General features: G+C 36.0%; 1 protein-coding gene across 1 annotated transcript in view; it reads left to right on the forward strand.

The window, feature by feature from the left end:
- Positions 1–18,013, forward strand: part of IL1RAPL1 (interleukin 1 receptor accessory protein like 1) — a 686,991-nt gene that overhangs the window by 333,745 nt on the left and 335,233 nt on the right. The gene's annotated exons all lie outside the window — the stretch shown is intronic.

Genomic DNA, 18,013 nt, shown 5'->3' on the forward strand with positions numbered 1-18,013 from the left:
TGATGTTACAAACATAGGATAAATTTTTTTGGTGAAAACAGTCTTATTTGACCTTGATGTACCACTTGGCATTTTTGGAAATAGAGCAACTCTTCTGCTATGTTGTTTCAGAGAAAACAAATTCCCATATTATCCCAAACTCTTCAGTATAAGGCTATCAGTATGTTTAATTCTGCATGAAGTTAAGGTTTTTTGTGATGTGGTGCCAGGAAATAATTTTGTGAGAAAACAAACACTTGGTTTACTAGAAAACACTGGCATCCTACAAACATGAATTCATTAGAGAGGAATTCTGAGCTGCAGCTTTCATAAACTAAAATAACTATGCTAGTTAATGTCCCAGAAGTTCTTAGTAAATATAAAGTACAAGAAACTGTCAGTGCTTCAAAAGCAGAGATAATATCTTATCCTTTTTATAACCTCAGTTATTAACTAGAACTTGCCACATAGTAGGAGACCGATAAGAACATTCATGGATTGGAAAGTTAAGTCATTAATTTCAAACCTGTATCCTTTAAATAACAAAGGATTGTCTTTTATTATTTCTCAAAAAGGTGGGTATGTGGCCCATAGGTTTCTTACCTTTGCTTTACATTCCTTTAGAGCTATGATAAACTAAAGCATTGTTTAGGAAAAGTGACTTCTAAAATATTTTTGTTAATGTTTCAAATGTGCAATTACAGTCTGAAGATCATCAGGGCATAGATAAGCGCCTGTGGCATCCATTTTTTATCGTGGCAACCATTGTTTATGTGTTTCAAGTGCTGCCTGCAGAATTTTTTCTTATATGAGAAATATAAGTAAATCAACATTATAAAGTCTATAGGATCTAAAAAATACAACAAACTAGTGAATGTAATAAAAAAGGAGCAGACTCACAGATATAGAGAACAAACTAGTGGTTACCAGTAGGGAGAGGGAAGGAGGCAGGGGCAATATAGGGGTATGGGATTGAGAGCTACCAACTATTAGGTATAAAATAAGCTACAAGGATATATTGTACAGTACAGGGAATATAGCCAATATTTTATAATAACTATAAATGGAGCAAAACCTTTAAAATTGTGAATCACTATATTATACACCTGTAACTTATATAATGTACATCAAGTATACTTCAATTTAAAAAAATAAAGTAAAATAAAAGCCATATGAGGCTAAAAAGAAAACATATACCTATGCAAATACCAAAAAAAAGTGTATAGGAGATTGGAATATTGTTTATGACTAGAAAAGCTTGACTATTTTTATTACTAGATACTTATATGCATGTCACATGCAATATAACATTTGATTATGAAACAATTTTAGAATAATTAAGGTGAATTAATTGATATTCATGAAATAACCATGACAACTACAAGATGGCCATTTGGAAACGTGCCCTAAGACAGGGATCTGCAGACTTTTTCTAAAGGGACCAGATAGTACATATTTTAGTCTTGTGAGATATACAGTTTTAGTCCCAACTTCTCACTACTCAGCTCTGCTTTTGCAGCACAAAAGCAGCCACAGACAATGCAAAAAAGAACAGGCATGGCTGTGTTCCAATAAAACTCTTTTTTTTTTTTTTTACAAACACAGGCATGGGCCATAGATTGCTGACCCCTGTCCTAAATAGCCATTGACCGCATTCAATTTTAAGAATTTGAAACTTTTAGCAAAAATGTTACAGTTCTTCATATAACTTGTAAGAACAGTAATTTTTTTTTAATGAATGAATCTCAAAAAAAGGAACCTAAGTTTCATTTTCATTATTTGAATGGAAACATGATTTTTTTCTTATATTTGATTATACATCTATTGAGCTAAACTTACTTGCTCTTACCACTAGACTAGCTGTTATTAAATATACTTAGATAGTAATTTTTTAGATTACTTTCCCTAGAATATACTCAAATCTTGGACAAATGTCTCCTTATCATTGAACTTTAGGTTTCATGTGTATAAAATAAAGGGTTAGCCATGATTTCTCTAAGGAATCTTCAAACTATACAATTCCATGTTTCTGTGGGTGTCATATCATTTGCCAGTAGGAACATTGTCCTTGTTTAGAGACTTCTTTTAAAATTCTTTTATTGAGAATGTCATTTCTCTAAGAGATCTTTTTCTCTTTGAAAGTCACTTCTAGTTTCTGTATGAAAAAAATGTCTTTTAAAATCAATACCAGTGAACGTTAATCAGGGATAGAATGATTACAGGATGCCTTGCTTATCATTGGAAAGCCAAGATAGTTATCTCTGTGATTATCCTCACATCTGATTTGAAAGGACAGAGGGGCAGCTTTTCTGGCCATCCCACTCTTACTTTGTGAAATGTCCCTACTGTAATCCCTTTGTAAGATGGCTGCCTGCCTTTATTACCATATTCTAAAGAGATTAACCAATATTATGCCCAGGTGTCCAGGGTATCCCCAGCCCTACTTCCATCTTAAATTTATCACAGATTCAACATAGTCATAAAGGGAATAATCAGAAAATCTTCTCACATCTCATCTCATTATATTATTGTGCATAAGGAAAAAATAGTTTTAAAGTATAGAGAAGAATGAACCGGGTCATGCAGCTGCTTCCCAAATGTTCAATTTCCGTCTCCATTGCCCCCATTATTTTTCTCCCTGAAATGCAGAAATTATTCATATTGAGATACAACAGTTCCCCCACCCCAAACCAAGTCTTCAATGCCTGCTTCTTTATTAACGCATAATAAAAGGGAACCATAAGGATGTCGATGGAAGTGGCGGGCAAAGATCACCAGGTTTCTTCTTCATACAACCCTCTGCAGGGTTTTGCCTTCCCAGCAATCCCATGTCTGTGGGAACTGGCTTTTCCTTCTCCCTCCTCCTTTTGAATGGTTACAGTGGAAGCAAACACATTTTTACAAAGTGACCCCACCTCATCTGTAGAGATATAGCCAGAGGTTGGCTCCTGACCCAGGCTGAGCTAATCTGAGTCCATTCTCAGGATTTTAGAGTTAGAACTGGGAAATGATCATCCAATGAAACTTTGAGCTCTTAAATGGAAATGTTGCAAACTCACAGGCTGTTGGCAATAGATATTTTCTGACATGTGCTTTAGAAATAGAACCAAAAAGTGATTCTACCAGCAGGGGTGGGGATGTGGAGAGAGAGAGAGGGAGAAAAGGAATGAAACAAATATATAATGAGAGGCAGAGTTGAGATATGAAGAGCAAATTCTGGTTTCTCCACAGTTTTTGGATAAGGCTCCATTTCACACCATCACCCTGCCCTTGGGTTGTGTGAGATAGCCATATATGCGTTTAAGAAACTACCTTTTGCTAAAACTAGTTCAAACAGGTTTCCATAGCTTAAAACCAAAAGAACTAATTGTGAAGTTTATTTTTTTTACTGTAAACATTCTATGAAATATAGACTATAAATATAATGCTTACAAAAATATTCCTTTATGGTGCTAAATTACTGAACAGAATTAATTACCCACAAGATACTCCCCAGAGAAAGAGATCACAAAATGTGTGTGTGTGTATAATATTTTTTTTCAAAAAATAAGGCCACAGTGGTAGGTAGGCAACAATGAACAAGTACAGAAGTGTCTAGTCTATTGGGGGAGAGATATATTAACAAAATACTCACAAAAATTAGTAAATGATTAAAGACTATGGAGAATTCTGTGGTGGAGAGGTAAGGGACAGGGAGCCAGATAGAGGAAGCAACATATGTGAAGGCCCTGTAGCTAATTCAAGCAAAGAACTCCAGTGTTGCTAATCCAAAGGATTTTTTTCACAACGCCATTTATTAATTAGGTCCTGAAAGCATCACTTCTGTTTTCTGATTACCATATTTAGCTCTCATGTAGGAAGAGCATTTTTTGTTTGTATTACAAATTTATTTCTCAAATAGTTTAAGACCGCTATTTCCTTAACATTATTCAAGAAAGACATGTAGTGTACAATGTTATTTGCACCATCAATTTGTTCAGCAAACTTTCTTTGTAGTCAGATCAAAAAAAAAATCATCTCAGGTATATTCATGGTTTTACCATGGATCAGTGAGTGGATTAATGAAATCCTCCTTAGAGAGCTGCGATTGTGGTAGTGTTCCAGCACATTATTCCAGGCCACCAGCTCCATCTCACTCAGGTAGGGTCCAACAAAAGTATGTGATCCCAGAGCCATGGGAATGTTCATCTCCATCAAGAATTAATAGGAAAAGACACTCTCTTTAGCAAGATTTACTTAGGAAAGCAGCATGCAGTGCTTTCTTGGGCTAGCATCCCTCTGTTCTTAAACCGCAACCAATGCTACTGTAACATTTCGGTAGTAATCTAACAAACGGTGTCAAAGATATAAGAGAGAATAATTATACTTTGTGATTTCTCTAGGTTTCTGAGCAATGCATGAACTCTTTAACTGTGTACACAAAGAACTGTACATTTAGTTGCCATGGCACTGCTTATCTGTTGTCTTTAGGAGGAATAAAATGGTACTTTACTGTGACTCATCCCCCTAGGTATAATTGATAAAGCTGCCTTTCCTAACTTTGAACCAGAATCCTTCAGCGGGCAAAGGCTTTTTGTTGCCTTTGTTGTTGTTAAAGAAAAGATACTTGTTCACAAACCTAGGCTTAACCCCGTTCTCGACAATTGATAGCTTTAAGCAAAGATCACAGTTTACTGAATCTAACTAATAATTCACATATAATAGATGGACAACAAATCAAATGGCTGTCAGGGAAATAGCATTTTCCCAACATGTGTCCTCTTGAGTTACTATGTCTAAGCACTGATGAATGCTTGCTACTGATGACCCCTGGCATTAATACTGAGGCTCTAATCAAAGATCTGTTACATAACCTGCCCTTGACAAGAAATACTTAGTGTTCCTTAGCATATGGTCAGGGGAGAGTCCAGTGAGTATTAGGTATGTGAATTTAAAAATTCCTCACTATGCACCTTAGAGATGGAAAGTATGAGTGATTCTAGGACAAACGTGAGAATCCATGTGTATACTTATAGGTGTGACACCCTCGCGTAATTTAAGACTCTCCTCTGTGTTCTCATAATACTGTGCCCATGCTTCCATCATGACACTTTTCACTTTGCTTCATAATTTTCTTTCTACACCATTGAGTTACCAGCTTTTAGAAGTAGAATAGGCCATTATTATTATTGCTGTTGTTATTATTATTCTTGATTACCAAGTGCCTAAGAAGGAAGGGCTCAATACATGCTCCCTGTATTATTCTCAAACAATCTGCTTTGAGAAAGCTGTGTTCATTATGTCTTAACATTCTGCAAGAGATACAAAGAGATTAAGGAATTAAGTCTGAGAACCATGGATTACTGGATGTCCAAGATCAACTCTCTTCTAGGGAAATGCCCTGGGTTGAGGTTGACCTAGTAATAATAACTCTGATTTCACCTTATCCAGAGAAACTTAGGAGAAAACACCCCAGGATTTAGAATGCTCTTTTTAATTTTTTATTAAATTATTGATACCTTTGAGAAGACTCTAGAAGCTACACTTTTGGAAGTCCTTAGGAGCAAAGACAGGTTCTTTCCTGGACCTGGCATATATTTCAGAATGAAACAAATGAAACATCCTAACAAATTGCCTTGTTTTTCCTTTTTTTTAATTGAAGTATAGTTGATTTACAGTATTGTATTAATTTCTGCTTTACAGCAAAGTGATTCCGTTATACATATATATACTTTTTTGTATGCTTTTCTATTATGGTTTATTAAAGGATACTGAATATAGCTCCCTGAGCTATATAGTAGGACCTTGTGGTTTATCCATTCTATATATAATAACTTACATCTGCTCACCACAACCTCCCACTCCATCCCTCCCCCAACCCCCTCCCCCTTGGGAACCACAAGTCTGTTCTCTATGTCTATGAGTCTATTTCTGTTTTGTAGATAGATTCATTTGTGTCATATTTTAGATTCCACCTATAAGTGATATCATGTGGTATTTGTCTTTCTCTTTCTGACTTACTTCACTTACGATGATAATCTCTAGTTGCATCCATGTTGCTACAAATGGCATTATTTCACTCCTTTGTATGGCTGAGTAGTATTCCATTGTATATATGTACCACATCTTCTTTATCCATTCATCTCTCAGTGAACATTTAGGTTGCTTCCATGTTTTGGCTGTTCTGAATAGTGCTGCTATGAACATAGGGGTGCATGTATCTTTTTGAATTATAGTTTTGTCTGGATATAGGCCCAGGAGTGAGAAGGCTGGGTCATATGGTAGTTCTATGTTTAGTTTTCTGAGGAACCTCCATACTGTTTTTCATAGTGGCTGTACCGACTTACATTCCCACCAACAGTGTAGGAGGTACTCCTACATCCTCTCCAGCATTTGTTATTTGTTGAGTATTTAATGATGGCCATGCTGACCAGTGTGAAGTAGAACCTCAATGTAGTTTTGATTTGCATTTCTCTAATAATTAGCGACGTTGAGCATCTTTTCATGTGCCTATTGGCCGTTTGTATTTCTTCTGTGGAAAATGTCTATTTAGGTCTTCTGCCTATTTTTCTTTTTTTAAATTTTTTAAAAAAATTTATTTATTTCATTTATTTATTTTTGGCTGTGTTGGGTCTTTGTTGCTGTGTGCGGGCTCTCTAGTTGCAGTGAGTGGGGGCCACTCTTTGTTGCGGTGTGCAGGCTTCTCATTGCGGTGGCCTCTCTTGTTGCACAGCACGGGCTCTAGGTGTGTGGGCTTCAGTAGTTGTGGCTCGCAGGCTTAGTTGCTCCATGGCATGTGGGATCTTCCCAGACCAGGGCTGAAACCCATGTCCCCTGCATTGGCAGGCGGATTCCTAACCACTGAGCCACCAGGGAAGCCCCCTTCTGCCTATTTTTCAATTGGGTTGTTTGTTTTTGGTTCTTGAGTTGTATGAGTTGTTTGTATACTTTGGAAATTAAGCCCTTGTTGGTCACATCATTTGCAAATATTTTCTCCTATTCTGTAGGTTGTCTTTTCATTTTGTTTATGGTTTCCTTTGCTGTGCAAAAGCTTGTAAGTTTGGTTAGGTCCCATTCATTTAATTTTGTTTTTATTTCTTTTGCCTTGGGAGACTGACCTAAGAAAACACTGATTCAATTTATGTCAGAGAATGTTTTGCCTATGATCTCTTCTAGGCGTTTTATGGTGTCATGTCTTATGTTTAAGTCTTCAAGGCATTTTGAGTTTATTTTTGTGTATGGTGTGAGGGTGTATTCTAACTTCATCGATTTACATGCAGCTGTCCAACTTTCCCAACACCACTTGCTGAAGAGACTATCTTTTTCCCATTTTATATCCTTGCCTCCTTTTTTGAAGATTAATTGACTGTAGGTGTGTGGGTTTATTTCTGGGCTCTCTTTTCTGTTCCATTGATCCATATGTCTGTTTTTGTGCCATTACCACACCGTTTTGATTACTATAGCTTTGTAGTATTGTCTGAAGTCTGGGAGAGTTATGCCTCATGCTTTTTCTTTTTCTTCAGGATTGCTCTGGCAATTCTGGCTCTTTTATCGTTCTTTTGCCTATGATCTCTTCTAGGCGTTTTATGGTGTCATGTCTTATGTTTAAGTCTTCAAGGCATTTTGAGTTTATTTTTGTGTATGGTGTGAGGGTGTATTCTAACTTCATCGATTTACATGCAGCTGTCCAACTTTCCCAACACCACTTGCTGAAGAGACTATCTTTTTCCCATTTTATATCCTTGCCTCCTTTTTTGAAGATTAATTGACTGTAGGTGTGTGGGTTTATTTCTGGGCTCTCTTTTCTGTTCCATTGATCCATATGTCTGTTTTTGTGCCATTACCACACCGTTTTGATTACTATAGCTTTGTAGTATTGTCTGAAGTCTGGGAGAGTTATGCCTCATGCTTTTTCTTTTTCTTCAGGATTGCTCTGGCAATTCTGGCTCTTTTATCGTTCCATATAAATTTTAGGATTCTTTGTTCTAGTTCTGTGAAAAATGTCATGGGTAATTTGATAGGGATCACATTAAATCTGTAGAATGCTTTGGGTAATATGGCCATTTTAACAATATTAATTCTTCCAGTCCAAGAGCATGGGATATATTTCCATTTCTTTGAATCATCTTCAGTTTCCTTTATTAACATTTTATAGTTCTCAGCATATAAGTCTTTAACCTCTTTAGTCAGGTTTATTCCTAAGTATTTTATTTTGGGGGGTGCAATTTTAAAAGTTACCCTAACAAATTGTCTTGAATCAGATAACTCCCTGACAGAAATGAGGCAAATTTTTCATCACTAATTTTGCCTTTGCAATAAAATTCCTAAGAAAGAAGTTAATTTGGCAATGGTGAAACAAAAAATTCTGCAGCATCAACACTGCAGATACAAATGGTACTGAAGGTAGTAAAATTGAGAAGTATGCATCTTTTATCTTTAGTAGTAATTTTTATATTAAAAACTCACCACCCAAACTGTACTAAAGTTATTGTAGGTTATACAGAGGTTTTGAGAAATATGAATGTGATAATGTAAAAGGGATTAAAATTTTATATTCTGTGAGATTTTACAATTTATTTTTCTTCCATGATATAGAAACAAGTATTGAAATCTCAAAGTTATTCCACTTAGTAATACTGTAAATACAATAATGTATTATATTTAGAAAACTTGACTCAATTTACTACTTAGAAAAGTAAGTAGTAGTATTTTGCATAGTTTAAAGGTTGGCCTTCTAAATAAATGCATTTAGTTCCTATTCTTCCATGATAACCTCTGTGTTATCTTGTATAATTCTTTGTGATCTTTGTTCTCTGTTTTAGTTTCTCTAACCACATCTAATTTTGGTTTAATTAAAAAATCAGATCCCTCCCTGTGATAGACTGTGGATCTCTTCCTAGCTTGGTGGCCATCCCAAAGTCATTTCTGTATCTTCCATTACCAAGTGGCCTGCAATATTCATCTGGAATCCATTCAACCCTGTTTGCATTCAACAATACTCAGTATATTGGGGAAATTTTCCATCTTCTTTTTAAAAAAAATCTTAATATACCTAAATTATGGTATAGTAAGACTCCATTAATTCAAGCTAATTGGGGAGAAGGTGACTTGAAGTTATAGGGAAAGAGTTTGTTGTTGTAGTTGTCTTGCTGTTGTATAATTTAACTTTAGTGTTTTTACTTGGAGTGATATCTGAAGTCAAGAGCTGTGGAGTGACTTTCTATTAGAGAGCCTTCCTGTTTACTGGGTAACATGGTATTTGAATGTAAAGAGGGACCTCTCAGAGGTTGAAAAAGTTTGTTGCCCTTAGTAAGCTCAGTGATCTCTGAAATCTTGTTTACATTCTCTAACAGCATATTAAATTTATTAATAGGAAAAAGCATACCATAAATAACGTTCCTATTTTTATGACTCAAACAATGCATTAATTTTCTAACTTGATCTTGTAAGAAAAAAAAGTTCAAACAGAATAATATTATGTGGGAAACTTACGTAAACTTATGCTATTTTGCCCAGAAATCTTAAGAATCACCAATACACCTGTCTAACTGCTGATGTCTCATTTGAAATGAACCACTTAACCATCCATAGAAAGTAGTTTCTCCAGATATTATTTAAATGGATACCAGGTTTAAATATTTAACTTTTATATGCCTTTTGTCTTATTATTCACTTTACACTTTGACTTTTTAAAATGTTAAGGGTGCATTGAAATTGTACATTTTAGGTTTAAATAGCTGAATCATAGGTGTCCAGCTATTAAAAATATGCCCTATTATGAGAACGTTTACAGTGACAGGAATAATATCAGTGAATGGCCGAATTAGATTACGACCTTTAACTAAACAAGCACTTCTTGTCATTGTGATTGTCTTGGGGCTAATGTATGTGACTATGACATTTGTTTCCACCATGATTTTATACCTATTTGAAAAGACATGCCATATGTCACAGGTATTCAGTTAAAATATTTCAGTGTAATTATAGCTAATTAAATCATACACACAATCACAAAACTCCATTCAAGAAATATTTGGTACAAATCTAAAGCATACTAAAAGGAGTAAAATTTAGTGTGAAAGGTCAGATAGTGCTGCCCTTGATCTTCCCAAGAGATTCTAAACATTGTCAACTGAACTTCTAGATGTTAATTAATGTGACACAAAAATCAAGCCTTGTCTCCCCTTACTTTGACTAATTATACATTTATTTGAGTTTTAAGTTCCTTCCATTCAATTTCAAAATGGTGCCTTAAGCTTATAAAGCCCCTCAGAAGCTTAAGGATAAGGCAGATGTAGTTTTGGTTGTAATTGTAAATAAACTATTTAAGTTATTTCATTGAATTCAGTGCTGCTAAAAGTAAGTATTCTTGGTTTTGTGGGTACTTGAAAAAAAACGTGTCTTAAAATTAAAGTTGTTCATTTTCATAGGGTCATAAGACTGCTAATACTCTGGTGATAATGAGGTCGAATGGATTGAAATAGCATTCTTCATGTTATGCTGATGATGTCTTGTGTGTTAGCATTGTCATCTGTGTAGACAAGGAGGTGCCCCATGGTCACTTCAACACATGTGAGCTTTACCTGAGTAAGAGTTTCAGGAGTAGACAGGAATCATGTCATTTTTCAGCCTTTTCCAAACATTCATAGTGATGCAATATTGAATGGATGTGTAAGACACTAATGATTTCATGTTAGTCAACACCATGCCACATATATTTGGCTGCACATGATACCCATTCATAATGACGGCACCAGCAAGATACCTAAACATTCCTGAATAACCCCAAATACTGATAATGGAATGTATATTAATACAATCATTTTTTAAAACTGTTTATTAGTGTCTACTAAAGCTGAACATCTACAACCTATCCATCCCCTCCTAGGTCTATATCCAACATACATACAAAACAAGTACATGAACGTTCATAGCAGCACTATTTGTAGTGGCCTCAAATTGAAAACTACCTAAAGGTACATCACCAGTAGAAGGAATAAATAAATTGTGGTGTGGTTACCTAATGGAATAATTTACATTGATAAAAATGAGTGAACTCTATTATACACAATAATGTGAATGACTCTCATAAACATAATATTATATGAAAGACACCAGGCTGAAAGTGTATATAAGGTATGATTTCATTTATCTAAATTTTTAAAATAACACAAGCAAATATTGTTGGACATCAGGATAGTGATTACCTTTGCTTAGGGGAGAAGTGATGGCAAGGGACCATGAAGAAAACCTCTGGGATGTTGATATACTGTTCTGTTTCCTGATCTGGTTGCTGGTTAAATAGGTATGTTCATTTTGTAATGATTCATCAAGATATATACTTATGATTTGTGCATACACACACACACACACACACACACACACACACACGCACACACACACACACACATAGATATATAAAATACTTCAATAAGAAAATTAAATTATTGAAAAGTTCTGAGGTTAAATATGTTAAATTGAGCCCAAGTGTTCATCTGTGCTTGTATTAGTTTCCTAGGGCTACTATAACAAATTACCACAAACTGGGTGGCTTGAAACAACAGAAATTTAGCCTCTCACAGTGCAGAAAGCCAGAAGTCCCAAATCAAGGTATTGGTAGAGTTGGGGTTTTCTTGGAGGATCTGCGGGAGAATATGTTCCATGTTCCATGTGGCTCTCCTGCCTTCTGGTGGCTGCTGGCAATCCTTGCCATTCCTCGCCTTATAGACACATCACTCCAATCTCTACTTCCTTCTTCACATGAATTCCCCCCCACCCCGCCCCGTATTTCTTCTGTGATATGAGCACAGGCCCTTGGATTTAGGGCCCGCCTGGGTAATTGAGATTATTATCTTAATTACGTCTATCTTTTTCCAAATAAGGTGGCATTCACAGGTTCTAATAATCTTTTAGGGGGGCCACCATTCAATCTACTGCCATATTCCTTCCTCAAACTCCATGCAAATCATAGAAATAGAAATATAAAAATATTACACAGACAAAAAATATGAGAAGAGAGGAAAACACAAGAGATAGTTTCAAGATTTTGGAAGATGGAAAGTGAGTATTGGTTGATTTAGCAGAATGCAAGAAGTTAAAATTGGGTGTCAGTAGAAAGCAATTACAAGCAGATGCAGGGTTTGGAGATACCAAGTACTTCTGGATGCAGGGGTAACAAGTGAGGCAGAAAATAGTAAGTTTGGTTGAAAGTCTATATAAGGAAGTTAAAGATATCCTCCCCGGCCTAGGCATCCAAGTGAATAATTATCCCATACCTAGGCAGACAGAAAATGAACAATCCATGTGAAAGAGAAGAATCAAAGTGGCCCTAGGCTTGTGGAACTGAGGAATTGCCGAGGTAGGGAGGGAGGCACTGTATTGAAACAAAGGGATTAAGAAACAGTCTATATTTTGAATGGTGCTGACACCCTCCCCGCACTCTTCTATGTTCTTCTAGGAGGACACTAGTCAGCAGCTTAGAGGTTTCTTATCTGGGGAAAACTCTGCAGCCAAAGAGAAAAGACCTGCAAACGAAAGGACTAAAGTCCACTTTTCAATCATGCCACCATACACACAGAGCTTTCATTCTGTCAGCCAAGAGTTACAGTGTATTTCAGGAAAGCTCACAATGTAAAAGACAGAGATTTTTTTTTAAAACATACAGATAAAAAGAGCTGTGAGGAAACAAAGACTGTTCAGGAAGATGAAAGCTTAAAAAAATTATAATGAATATTCCCCACTACATTAAAGAAGCAATTTATAACATCCAGGATACTATAAAAATGGACATTCAGGGAACTCATAAGAACTTTAGAAAGATTAAAATATTATAGCACAAATCTTCCAGAGTGTAGAACAAATTATCAAAGAGAGGAGAAGATTTTTTTTCAAAAGGAGATCAGTACAGGAGGTCTAATTGGAATTTTAAAGACCGGGGGAAAATGGAGAAAAAATAGAGAAGAGGAACTTATAAAATAAGTAATGTAAGAAAGTTTTCCTTAATTGATAAACTTAATTTTCCATATTTAAAGGGTCCAATGGGTGATCAGCAGAGGGCATTCAAGATTATTCATATCAAGGCATGTCTGCCAAAAGTTTTAGGACTCCAAGGGTAAAGATTCTAAAAACTTTCCAAAAGGGAGTGGAGAAAGGTCATCATATACACTGTCACAGGAATCAGAATACATTGGACTTCTCAAGAGCAACATTTGAAGCCAAAAGTCAACTAAGTAATGTCTTCCAAATTTTGAGGAAAAATTACTAATTACTTTCTACCTACAATTCTTTATATAGCCAATTAATCAGTTAACCTACAAGAACAGATGTATAGAGGTTTTCAGAAGTATGAGATCTTAAAAATATATCTTTAATATACCCTTTCACAAGAAGGTCCTAGAGGACATATTTTGCCAAAATGAGTGAATAAACCAACAAAGAACGGTTAAGAATCAGAAAACAGGGTACACATGGAGAGGAGAAGGGAGGAGAGGAGAGGATACCTCTGGAGAGAAATATAATGCTGACAAGTAATAGAGAAAACAGAAAAATGAAAACATGAAAGAAAATGATTTTCAGTGAAAGAAGCCAATAGGAATTTAGATGATGTACATGTAAATGGAACGCTCCCAGAAAAGCAAACCACTCAAGATCTCTGAACCCTTGCTGTATGTTTCTGCCTTTTCTATTTCTTCTTGACATGCCCTTTCTCCATCTTCATTGTTGCTACACTAGTCCTTAAAAGACCCAACTCAAGATGTAATCTTTGCCAAAATGTAGGGGAGTATCTCTGTGTCCTTGGTTAAGGAAAGCTTTCTTAACATAGATACAAAATACAGCCATAAAAATAGAAAGTAAAATCTGACCACATTATAATTTTAAACTCTAGTGAAGCAAAAAAATTTCATAAACAAGTTTAAGAAGAAGGTGACAAAATGGAAAATTGCATTTCCATTGGTTATCATGATAAAAACTTGGTACATAAAATATATCAAGAATTCCAAGTCAATAAGAAAGGTACACGATAAAATAAATTCATGCAAAAATGGTCAAAGTTATAGCATATAATTCACAGATGAAAAAATCCAAATATGAGAGGATGGGCAACTTTACTTTTATTAGTGCAAAACAAAACAATGATGAATTATCCTTTCAACCCATCAGATTAATTTTAAAATGTAATTAGAAAATCTGGTTATCAGTTGTTGGGGATAATGTGGGGAAAATTGTTAGGAAAAATGTGGGAAAAAATTATACTCTCAGATGCTGCTAGTGGAAGTATACATTGGTGAAACCATTTTGGGGAACTATTTGGCAGTAGCCCATAAAATTGTAAAACTGTATGCTAGGATGAATATATATATTTTTTGTTGCATAGCATATAACAGCAAAAAATTAGGAACAGTATGTCAAAAGGGAACACCATAACTAAAACATATAATACAGAATACTAAACAGCAAGGGAAAGAGATAAACTAGATTTCTCTATATATCAACATCAGTAGATACCCAGAACATAAACTTCAGGTGTGAACAGAAGACTCCAGAATGTTATACACAAAGATAGATGGAGTGACTGATTGATATTTATATAATAGTAATTGATAAGTTCAATTAAATACAGCGCCAAATTATAATAGTGGTTGCTTCTGGTAATTGGGAAAGGAAGTCCTGGTCATGGTTTAAGGGGAATTAAGCTGTTTTAGTAATGTCTTATTTCTTTAAAAATAATTTGAAGCAAGTATGACAGATGTTAAAGTTGATAGATCTGGATTGGGGTGAGGTATATGTATATTTTAAGAAATATTATTCTTTGTATTTTAATGAGATTTTTTTCTCAAAGACAAAATGATGCCTTTTCCATGAAGCCTTCCTTGATCTCTAAGCCAAACATCATCTCTGTCACTCCTGTCTCTATAGCTCTCTTATGAGTTATGCTATTCTGCTTATTGGGTTTGTCTCTTACATTAAATTGAAAAATTCCTTATTGAAAAAATGATGTCTTGTTCCTTTTTGAATCCGTCCACAACACCTGGACAGATAGCTGATACATAGTTAACACCCAATAAGACTTTATTAAACAGAACAGAGAAAAAATAGGTTGGTTTACATAGAAATACTTGCCTCGCTTTAGGTGATGCTAGAAAATTTTTAAATTTTCAACTTTTCTGTACTTCTCTTTGCATAATGGACCTATGTTTTCTGCCAACTTCAATTGACATTCTTTCAGAATAGATCTCTAATAAAAGTGAAATTACAGTGTTTTATGTTCATATGTTCCTTAGCATGTTGAAGATTCTCCAGACAGTAATTACCAAAACAAACCTAGGCTAGCATGGTGATTAAAAGCATCTGCTTCAGTTTCTCCTTTCTCAGAAATACGTATTCTTTTTCCTAATGCTGAGTTCTAGACTGTTGAATGGGATGTGGCATTTTTCTCGGTTACTCCTTTGTGTCACTTTGGCTCTGTTGACCACTTTAGTAATGTTAACTTCTGCCTGTCAACACCAATTAACAATTTTTTTTAGCATATACTGGGTCCACAACAGAATTTCAGTTTCCTGCTGTTCATTTAGCATCTACTTGTTAAGCAAAGCTTGAATACAATATGGCATTTGCTTTGCAGTTTTTTTTTTATAATTTCAAGTTTCAAGGCTCAGTTTTTCCACTCTCATAAATAAAACATAACGCTTTTATTTTTTTTCAAAGTTATCAGAGTTTGTGCAGTTGAACAATGCCCAACTTGCAAATGAATACTTTTGAAAATACATATGGTGGATATATAAGTACATATGTGAATTCATTTGGCTCCAATGTGAACTTATTAAATGTGCTATGCCGAGTTATCTTTTATCAAAAGAACTGTTAGTAAGTGAAGATATCAAGTGCGCTTCCTCATACATACATAAAATGCTAAATTTAGGTTTTAATGCTGGCTTTTAAAGTGACTTTTTTGCCTGCTACTTATACTAAAAGGATGCCTTTATTCTTGAAAGTGAAATGTGTTTTTAAAGAATACTTTTCTTAATTTTTTTAGATTCCTTTTGTTGTTGTTTTCAGCTTTCTCTGCTGTTTCAGACTTAGGACCAGATATACCCAACTGCAATGGCCCCCTCAACCATTATCTGGCTTTCCTTTGAGACAGTACTTTGCACAGAGCGTGTTTTCTTAGCTGGTTGACTCCTGTGATTGCTGGACTATATGTGCTGTGTGATGTGTCTCACAATTGGATCTGAGTAGTGATCCTGGCACTTTCAAAGTGTTCTTTTCAGGTACCTTTTCACCCATACACACAAAAGATGTGCTGATGATAGCACTGATTTTTCAGAGTGATCTTTTCATCATAATTAACATTTAAAAAATTCCCTGAGTTGAAATATACAATCCCACGTGGCTTTGATGCTTCTGTAGTTAAGAAAGGCAGGAACAGCCTTGGGGAACACTTGCTGACTTGGCAGCATAAAGCAAGTCACATGTACCTCCAGATGAGCAGAAAAACAAGCTGATTTCATTCATTTTACCCCCCTATATTACATGGACTGGCTGGTCACTTACTTATGTTGTCAAAACTGACCCTTAAAGACAATTAATCTGGCTAAAATTCAAGTACTTTATACCCATAGTATGAGATATGCTTCTGAGGTGGCTAGGGTTTTAAGGCAGGAGTTATATTATGGGTGGCTGGCATTTTGCAGGCTCTTATGAGCACACTGTTAGGCATTCAGGTATTAGAAGGGTTTTGGAAATCCTGCTCAGCCCCTGGCATCTTTTCAGCCTTCTCTCAATCTCTAGTCCAGCTGTTCAATTAAAAGAAATGAAGCTGAAGAGGCATCAGTGTGGCTCCAGCTGGTGCTATGGAGGTTGGCGTTATGCTACCAGATAATGCACGCATTCTTTTTACTCATGTGGAAGGCTGCTTTGCTGTGTATTTCTCAGGCTGTCAGAAAGATTGATTCTTGAAATATTTTGAAGAAATGCTAAGTACTAGCTACCTTGGGTATTTACCCAGGGGCATTGCAGCTGCCTGACATTGCTGCGTGGCAGCTGAGCAGTAATCGGTGCTATTTCTCTGATTTGTTTGTCTTTGTCAGCATCTGAGAGGAAGGAGGTTCAAACCCAGAGTGGGGCCCTCCTCCCCCAGTGATCTCATCCAGGCCACGGCTTTAAATATTCTCTGAGTTGCTAATGACTCCCAAATTCATTTCTTTGGCCCTGATGTCATCCGTGAATCTCAGACTCATACATCCAGCTGCCTGCTAAGTAGCTCAGCTTTGATGTTTAAGAGGTATCTCAAAGTTAAAATGAACAAAACCAAGCTCCTGATCTGTCAATCCATATGCAGCCCCAATTGCTCCTCCCACCATCTTCCCACAGCAGTAAATGGAAACTCCTTTCTTGGAGTAACTCCAACCAATGCCTTGCAATCAGCCTTGACTCTCCCCAACCCTTTACCTCGTGTCCCGCCTTCCAAGGATCTACCTTGAAAGTAGAGTCAGTACATGAACACTTCTCTGCCTCTACCACTGCTGCCTTAATCCAAACCAACAAATCTCATCTGGACTATTGTGATTGCCTCCTAACATGTCAACCTGCTTCCCCATCCCAACAGTGGATTTTCCCACAGCCGCAAAAGTGAACCCTAAAACACGAGTTCGATCATGTTATTCGCTTCTCAGAAATCACCAATGACTTTCAATCCCTAGGTCCAAACCAAACGTGCAGAGCCATAAGTGATCTGGCTCTCTGGTATCTCTCTAACTTCACACCGTTCTGCTCTTTCCTTAGCTCATTTCCTCAACTCATTCGCCTGTGTATACAGTGGCCTCTTCACTACTCCTCACATATTCCAGGCATGGTCCTGCCTAAGTGTTTTTGAAATTGCTTTTCTCTTCGCCTGGAATGCTCTTCTCCTGGATATTTACATGGCCTCTATCATCACTTCCTTTAGGTTTCCACTCAAATGTCTCTTTATCAGTAAGATCTTCCCTCACCAGCCTTTATAAAAGACAGCACTGCTCTCACTTCTCTTACCTTGCTATATTTTATTTGCCTCTATAAT

This window comes from Physeter macrocephalus, chromosome 21, assembly GCF_002837175.3.
Source record: "Physeter macrocephalus isolate SW-GA chromosome 21, ASM283717v5, whole genome shotgun sequence".
NCBI lineage: Eukaryota > Metazoa > Chordata > Mammalia > Artiodactyla > Physeteridae > Physeter > Physeter macrocephalus.